This window comes from Vicia villosa, linkage group LG1, assembly GCF_029867415.1.
Source record: "Vicia villosa cultivar HV-30 ecotype Madison, WI linkage group LG1, Vvil1.0, whole genome shotgun sequence".
NCBI lineage: Eukaryota > Viridiplantae > Streptophyta > Magnoliopsida > Fabales > Fabaceae > Vicia > Vicia villosa.
The window spans coordinates 83565780-83574629 of record NC_081180.1 but is presented as its reverse complement, the minus strand read 5'-3'; positions in this window follow the sequence as shown (position 1 = coordinate 83574629).

The window sequence follows — 8850 nt, the reverse complement described above, 5'->3', positions numbered from 1 at the left end:
GCAGAATCCTACTAAGTTGTATTCTTTAGATTTTCTGTAAACTAAGCCAACATTAGTAGTACCTTTCAGATACCTTAGAATTCTCTTAACAGCAGTTAAGTGAGATTCTCTAGGATCTGATTGGAATCTAGCACACAAACAAACACTGAACAGAATGTCAGGTCTAGAAGCAGTCAGATATAGAAGAGATCCAATCATACCTCTGTATAACTTCTGATCTACCTTCTTACTTACCTCATCCTTACCTAGGATGCATGTTGGATGCATAGGAGTTTTGGCTTCTTTGCAGTCCAGAAGATTAAACTTCTTCAGAAGTTCCTTCACATACTTGGTTTGGTGAACATACGTTCCTTCTGATGTTTGATTTATTTGTATTCCAAGAAAATACTTGAGTTCTCCCATCATGCTCATTTCAAACTCAGCCTGCATAGACTCAGCAAACTCCTTTCCAAGTGTAGCATTAGATGTTCCAAAAATAATATCATCTACATATATTTGACAAATTAAAATATCCCTTTTAAAGGTTTTACAAAAAAGAGTAGTGTCCACTTTTCCTCTAGTGAAACCATTATCCAGAAGGAAAGAACTTAAGCGTTCATACCAAGCTCTGGGAGCCTGTTTCAATCCATACAATGATTTCTTTAATTTAAAAACATGATTAGGAGACATAGAGTCTTCAAAACCAGGAGGTTGATGGACATAAACTTCTTCATCTATATAACCATTTAAGAAGGCACTCTTAACATCCATCTGATAGAGAGTGATGTTATGTTGAGTGGCAAATGAAATTAATAGACGAATAGATTCTAACCTGGCCACTGGTGCAAAGGTTTCTGTATAGTCAATCCCTTCTTGCTGACTATAACCCTGAGCCACCAGTCTGGCTTTGTTCCTTACCACTTCACCTTTCTCACTGAGCTTGTTTCTGAAGACCCATTTTGTACCAATTATATTGAATCCATCTGGTCTAGGAACAAGATCCCAAACATCATTCCTTGTAAACTGATTCAGTTCTTCTTGCATAGCAATTATCCAGTCTGGATCTTCTAGAGCATGATCAACAGAAGTTGGCTCGATCAAAGATACAAGACCTAATTGACAATCTGCATTGTTCTTAAGGAATGCTCTTGTTCTGATTGGATCATCCTTCTTTCCAAGAATGACATCTTCTGAATGACCAGAGATGAGTCTGGATGATCTTCTGACAGATGGTTCTTCAGATGTGCTTAGATTCTCCAGAGAAGCTGATACTTGATCTTCCGATTCTTTGCTTCTGAGAAGCTCTGCTTCTGATGCGTTGCTTCTTGGCTCAACAACTTCTGATATATCAATATCACAATCTGCAAAATTATCAAACTGCTTTGGTTTTTCAGAACCAAGCTTATCATCAAACCTGATATTGATTGATTCTTCTACAGTCAAAGTTTCAGTATTGTATACCCTGTAGCCTTTTGAGCGTTCAGAATATCCAAGAAGGAAACACTTTTGTGTTTTAGAATCAAACTTACCAAGATGATCTTTAGTGTTCAGAATAAAGCATACACATCCAAAAGGATGGAAATATGAAATGTTGGGCTTTCTATTCTTCCACAATTCATAAGGAGTCTTATTAAGAATAGGTCTGATAGAGATTCTATTCTGAATATAGCATGCAGTGTTTATTGCTTCTGCCCAGAAATGCTTAGCCATATTGGTTTCATTGATCATGGTTCTGGCCATTTCTTGTAGAGTCCTATTCTTTCGTTCTACAACTCCATTTTGCTGTGGAGTTCTAGGACAAGAGAAATCATGGGCAATACCATTTTCCTTGAAGAATTCTTCAAAGGATCTGTTCTCAAATTCACCACCATGATCACTTCTGACCTTTATGATTTTACACTCTTTTTCAGATTGAATCTGAATGCAGAAATCAAAGAACACTGAATGAGTCTCATCCTTGTGTTTCAAGAATTTTACCCATGTCCAGCGGCTATAATCATCTACGATGACTAATCCATATTTCTTCCCTCTGACAGATGCTGTTTTGACTGGGCCAAACAGATCAATGTGCAAGAGTTCTAATGGCCTTGAGGTAGAAACAACATTCTTAGACTTGAATGCAGGTTTGGAGAACTTGCCCTTCTGACATGCTTCACAAAGAGCATCTGATTTGAATTTCAGATTAGGGAGTCCTCTGACCAGATTCAGTTTGTTAATCTGAGAAATCTTTCTCAAACTAGCATGACCTAATCTTCTGTGCCAGACCCACTGCTCTTCAGAAACAGACATAAGACAAGTCACCTTCTGACTCATAAGATCTTGCAGATCTGTCTTATAAACGTTGTTCTTCCTCTTGCCTGTAAATAGGATTGAGCCATCCGTCTGATTTACAGCCTTGCAAGACTCTTGATTAAAGATTATATCATAACCATTGTCACTCAATTGACTGATAGATAAGAGGTTATGTGTTAATCCTTCTACAAGAAGTACATTAGAAATGGAAGGAGAGTTACCAGACTTTATAGTTCCAGAGCCAATTATCTTGCCCTTCTGATCTCCTCCAAACTTGACTTCTCCTCCAGACTTAAGCACCAGGTCTTGGAACATAGACCTTCTTCCTGTCATGTGTCGCGAGCATCCAGAGTCCAGGTACCATGACATGTTGTGCTTTGTCCTTTTTGCAGTCAAGGATATCTGCAATAGGAATAATCTTATCCTTAGGTACCCACATCTTTTTGGGTCCTTTCTTGTTAGATTTTCTCAAGTTCTGGTTGAACTTGGGTTTAACATTGTAAGCAATAGGAGGAACAGCATGATAATTCTTAATGTGAGTTTCATGATATTTCCTAGGTTGTGTCACATGCTTTTTGGTGTGTGTTATGTGAAAACTTTGAGCATGTGAAGTGTGCCTAATATCATGAGAGTGGCCATACTTGAACTGATCATACAATGGCTTGTATGTAATTTTCATTTCATCAACAGGTTCAAGTTTGTATGGGGTTTCACCCTCAAAACCAATGCCAACTCTTTTGTTTCCAGACACAGCATATATCATAGAAGCTAGCTGACTTCTGCCAATACTTCTAGATAAGAACTTCCTGAAACTTAAATCATATTCTTTCAGAATATTGTTTAGACTAGGAGTGGATTGTTCTGAATCAGAAGGAGATCCAACATTATTGGATAATTTTAAAAGTTTTTCTTTTAATTCAGAATTCTCCAACTCAAGCTTCTTTGTTTCAAATTCAAATAGCTTTTTCAGCTTTTTGTATTTGAGACTAATCTGAGACTTGAGTTCCAGAAGTTCAGTTAGACCGGAAACTAACTCATCTCTAGTAAGTTTAGAAAATACCTCTTCAGAATCTGATTCTGATGTAGATTCTGATCTGTCATCTTCTGTCGCCATCAGCGCACAGTTAGCCTGCTCATCTTCAGAGTCTGAATCATCTTCTGACTCATCCCAGGTTGCCATAAGACCTTTCTTCTTATGAAACTTCTTCTTGGGATTTTCCTTCTGAAGATTTGGACATTCATTCTTGAAGTGTCCAGGCTCATTGCATTCATAGCACATGACCTTCTTCTTGTCAAATCTTCTTTCATCAGAAGATTCTCCACGTTCAAATTTCCTTGAACTTCTGAAGCCTCTGAACTTCCTTTGCTTGGTCTTCCAGAGTTGATTTAGCCTTCTGGAGATCAAGGACAGTTCATCTTCTTCTTCAGATTCTGATTCTTCAGGATCTTCTTCTCTAGCCTGAAAAGCGTTAGTGCATTTCTTGATATTTGATTTTAATGCAATAGACTTACCTTTCTTTTGAGGCTCATTTGCGTCCAGCTCTATTTCATGACTTCTCAAGGCACTGATAAGTTCTTCCAGAGAAACTTCATTCAGATTCTTTGCAATCTTGAATGCAGTCACCATAGGACCCCATCTTCTGGGTAAGCTTCTGATGATCTTCTTTACGTGATCAGCCTTGGTATATCCCTTGTCAAGAACTCTCAATCCAGCAGTAAGAGTTTGAAATCTTGAAAACATCTTTTCAATGTCTTCATCATCCTCCATCTTGAAGGCTTCATACTTCTGGATTAAAGCTAGAGCTTTAGTCTCCTTGACTTGAGCATTTCCTTCATGAGTCATTTTCAAGGACTCATATATGTCATAGGCCGTTTCCCTGTTAGATATCTTCTCATACTCAGCATGAGAGATAGCATTCAGCAAAACAGTTCTGCATTTATGATGATTTCTGAAAAGCTTCTTCTGATCATCATTCATTTCTTGCCTTGACAGCTTTACGCCATTGGCATTTACTGGATGTTTGTAACCATCCATCAGAAGATCCCATAGATAACCATCTAGACCAAGAAAGTAACTTTCCAGTTTATCTTTCCAGTATTCAAAGTTTTCACCATCAAATACCGGCGGTCTAGTATAACCATTGTTACCGTTGTATTGCTCAGCATAGCCAGATGTGGATGCAGGTGTAGGTGTAGACTTTTCACTTTCATCAACCATCTTTTACTGAAGCGTTTTTCTCTTCCTGAATCTTTTCTAAACACGGTTAAGTGCTTGCACCTTAGAACCGGCGCTCTGATGCCAATTGAAGGATAGAAAAACACTTAGAAAGGGGGGGTTTGAATAAGTGTAGCTTTAAAAACTTGACAGATAAAAATAAATTGCACAGTTATTTTTATCCTGGTTCGTTGTTAACTAAACTACTCCAGTCCACCCCCGCAGAGATGATTTACCTCAACTGAGGATTTAATCCACTAATCGCACGGATTACAATGGTTCTCCACTTAGTCAGCAACTAAGTCTTCCAGAGTCTTCTGATCACACACTGATCACTCCAGGAACAACTGCTTAGATACCCTCTAAGACTTTTCTAGAGTCTACTGATCCACACGATCACTCTAGTTACAACTGCTTAGTTCACTCCTAAGACTTTCCTAGAGTATTCTGATCCACACGATCACTCTAGTTCCTTACAACTTAATGTAATCAATTCTAAGAGTTTACAAATGCTTCTTAAAAGCGATAATCACAACTGTGATATTTCTCTTAACGTTTAAGCTTAATCTCACTAATATATTACAACAGCAATGTAGTGAGCTTTGATGAAGATGAAGATTCTGAGCTTTGATTTGAACAGCGTTTCAGCAAGTTAATTTGAATTGTTTTTGTTCAGGATCGTTAACCTTGCTTCTCATCAGAACTTCATATTTATAGGCGTTGGAGAAGATGACCGTTGAGTGCATTTAATGCTTTGCGTGTTCCGTACAGCATCGCATTTAATGTTATACGCTTTTGTCAACTACCTCGAGCCTTGTTCACGCTGTGTCTACTGACGTAGCCTAGAATAGCTTTTAACGTTCCTTTTGTCAGTCAGCGTAGCTTGCCACTTGTACTTTCTTCTGATCTGATGTTTGTGAATACAACGTTTGAATATCATCAGAGTCAAACAGCTTGGTGCATAGCATCTTCTGATCTTCTGACCTTGAAGTGCTTCTGAGCGTGATACCATCAGAACTTCAGTGCTTCTGTTCTCTTGTTCTTCTGATGCTTCCATAGACCCATGTTCTGATTCTGCTTCGACCATCTTCTGATGTCTTGCCAGACCATGTTCTGATGTTGCATGCTGAACCCTTTGAGACAAAGCTTCTGAGCGCTGAATTATACGTACTCTTTATATATTTCCTGAAAAGGAAATTGCATTGGATTAGAGTACCATATTATCTTAAGCAAAATTCATATTATTGTTATCATCAAAACTAAGATAATTGAACAGAACAAATCTTGTTCTAACACCATTAGTCCTTAAATCTTTATTCATATCTTGTTGTGACCATCAACATCATTTCTTCTTCTTCTTCTTCTTCTTCTTCCTGTTTTGCAAACTTTGCATCACGTTCTTGATTCTTTTGTTTTTCTGGACAATCACTAGAATAATGACCATACTTATCACAATTGAAACATTGAATGTGACTTTTGTCATGTTTTTGACCACCACTTCTTCCTCTATTTGCAACACCACCTCTTTGGTTGCTTTGGTATGAGAGATTTCTCTGATTCGACCAACTTCCTTCTTGCTGATTTTAACCATTCGAATTGTTGTAGCTTCATCTACCTTTGTTTTCATTCCAACTTCCTTTGCCTTTCTTTTCTTTTGTTGTAGCTCTTTCATCCATTATTTGTTCATGAGATTCAAGCGTCCATTGAAGCTCTTCCTTTGTCAGTGTTAACAAATATTTTGACTATTTTATGGCTACTACCATGTGGTCGAACTTTGGAGCCAATGACCTCAAAATCGTTGCAGCAACTGATCTTGATGTCAACACTTCTCCATATACCTTGATTTGATTCACCAATTTCATAACCCTAGTGAAGAAATCAGTTACGCTTTCACTTTCTTCCATTTGGAGCAATTCATACATTCTTTTATGAGTTTGTAACCTCACCTCTTTCACCTTCTCAGCGCCTCCAAACGATTTTTCCAGAATTGCCCATGCTTCTTTCGCTGATTCAATAACACTCAACTTTTCAAAATTATCTACATCAACGCATTAATGAATTATAAAGAGAGCTTTATAATTCTTCTTCTTCTTCTTCTTCTTCTTCTTCTTCTTCTTCTTCAATTCTTTGTGTGCAGCCTTTTCTTCATCGGTTGCATTTTCTATAAGCGGTGTTACTCCTTCTTTCACAAGATCTCAAGAATCTTGATAAATAGAAAACCTCGTTCATCTACATGCACCAATTCTCATAATTCTGACCTTTCAGAATTGGGAGACTCGCCGGAAAATGCCCATTCAGATGATTCATTATCACTGCTATTGCTTGCCTCAAATCGCTCAGCCAAAACTCTAGATACCAGATCTTGGAATTACACAAAAACTAAGGAGAATTCCTAATCAATCTTGATGAACAAGATTGAATCAACTCAATCGAAATCCCATGTTCCTCAGTCTTCACCCGAGTGATTCAACCATGATTATGCGCATCAATTTTAATGAAAGAAGAAAAGACCAATTGGAAAGAAAGGGAATTAGGGTTTGAACAAAATAAGTGGAAGAATTTTTTTGCAAAGTTTCTGTCTGCTCACAAACTATGAATTTTATTCTTTGCAACTGCAAGTGTATATTCACATTATTAAGCAATAAGGGTTACTCATTCTTTTTATAGTAGAGATTGATTACTCCCTAAGCCAAAGCCCAAAATATCTAATTTTGCTAACAATATAAAATTAAGTCTAAGTCAAATTCCTGTCGAGACACATTCCTTTGACATTTGGACAACTACACAATTCATCCGTATGATGAATCTAGTGGTCTAAATTAAATCACCTGTCCAAGTCTTATTTTAAATAAAAAAACAGAGGAACCGTGACCCTTCTCCTTCTTTCCTGTCTCTTCCTCCATGGTTGCTTCTTTGAAATAAAAAACATGTGACTGAAACGGAATCAAGAACAAAAGCACAAGGTAAGACGATGATGAAATGGTGGAAATAATATTGGACATCCGCGACGCTCCGTTTGTGTTTAGAACATTCTTGGTGGTTATTCTGAAACGGAGTTTCTAGCCGGCTCGAAATGAAGCCGTCTCGTTTTTGCCTCCATTGAAACAAGCATTGCAGGAACTACGGAGCAGGTGTCAACGGAAAGCAGAGAGTTGTAATGGAGAGGCAATGGTAGAGAAAGGAGGAAAATAATGGTCACAGGTTGTTGTAATTTAAGGGAGCAACAAAATTTAAGGGAGCAACAATGGGGGAAATGGCATTAAGGAAGGAGAAGGGTCACGTTTTAATGCTTTGTTTCCTGTGTTTTTTTATAAAAAAAAAAAAACTTGGATAAATGGATTAATTTAGACCATTTGATTCATCCAACGGATGAAATTGCTTAAAAGTCAGGTGACTTTCCCGCCACAAAGGCAGGGAATCCTGATCCTTATCAAATACGCCTTTCAAACTTCAGCGGGAAACTTTTATTACTCTCAAATACATTATACATTCCCTCTTCATTTTCCATTTCTGGCTCCACGCATTTTCCATAGAAACACGGTGAATTCTAGTTTCCTATGTCTCTTGTCAACAAGGATTCATGCATAGCAGAACCTTCCGTCTCATCATCAGGTTAATTATCTTCTCCAATTCCATTGCCTCAGAATGTTCTTCTTTGTTAGCTTCACCCTTTCACTTCACATTCACATATATTTTCTTCTCTTGCCGTAAATTTCTAAGTCTTTATCAGACTCAATATGCAGTTCTTCATGAAAATTTTGCTGACCATTAAAAACCCATTTGAATCTAGTAGCATGTTTTAATCAAAGAATTTGGCTTTTATAGAATGTATGTCTTTACCTTGAATGCTTGTTAACTGTTTGTTGAAATGCTTCTTCCACCCTTTCTCATAGACATGATAATTTTGGTGCATTTTGTTGAGGTTATTGTTGGTACACTGTAAATAAACATGATATCACTTTCTAAATTTGAGATATGGAAAGGAGTTATATTATAACACATTTGGGTTACTGAGTGTATGCTACATTATAGAATGTTGAGAGTCATGCATTGGATAGTAATATGGTATGAATAGTGGTTATAAATGGTGAGCATCTTTAAACTTACTGTTTGGTTTTGTAAACTTGAGCCCAACTTATTTTTTAAGATAGAATACAAAATGTAACTCACTTTAGTTGTTGAAGGCTCAAATTCACAGTGCTATGCTCTATGATAACTCAAATGTAAAATTGTTCAAAGTAGTTGAAATAGATTATAAACCCATTTAAGGTTTGAGGAATGAGCAATGTATGAATGCTTTTGAAATATCACTCACAATCACAATTCACAACATTATTTTTGTAAGTTTTCATTTTTTCCGATGA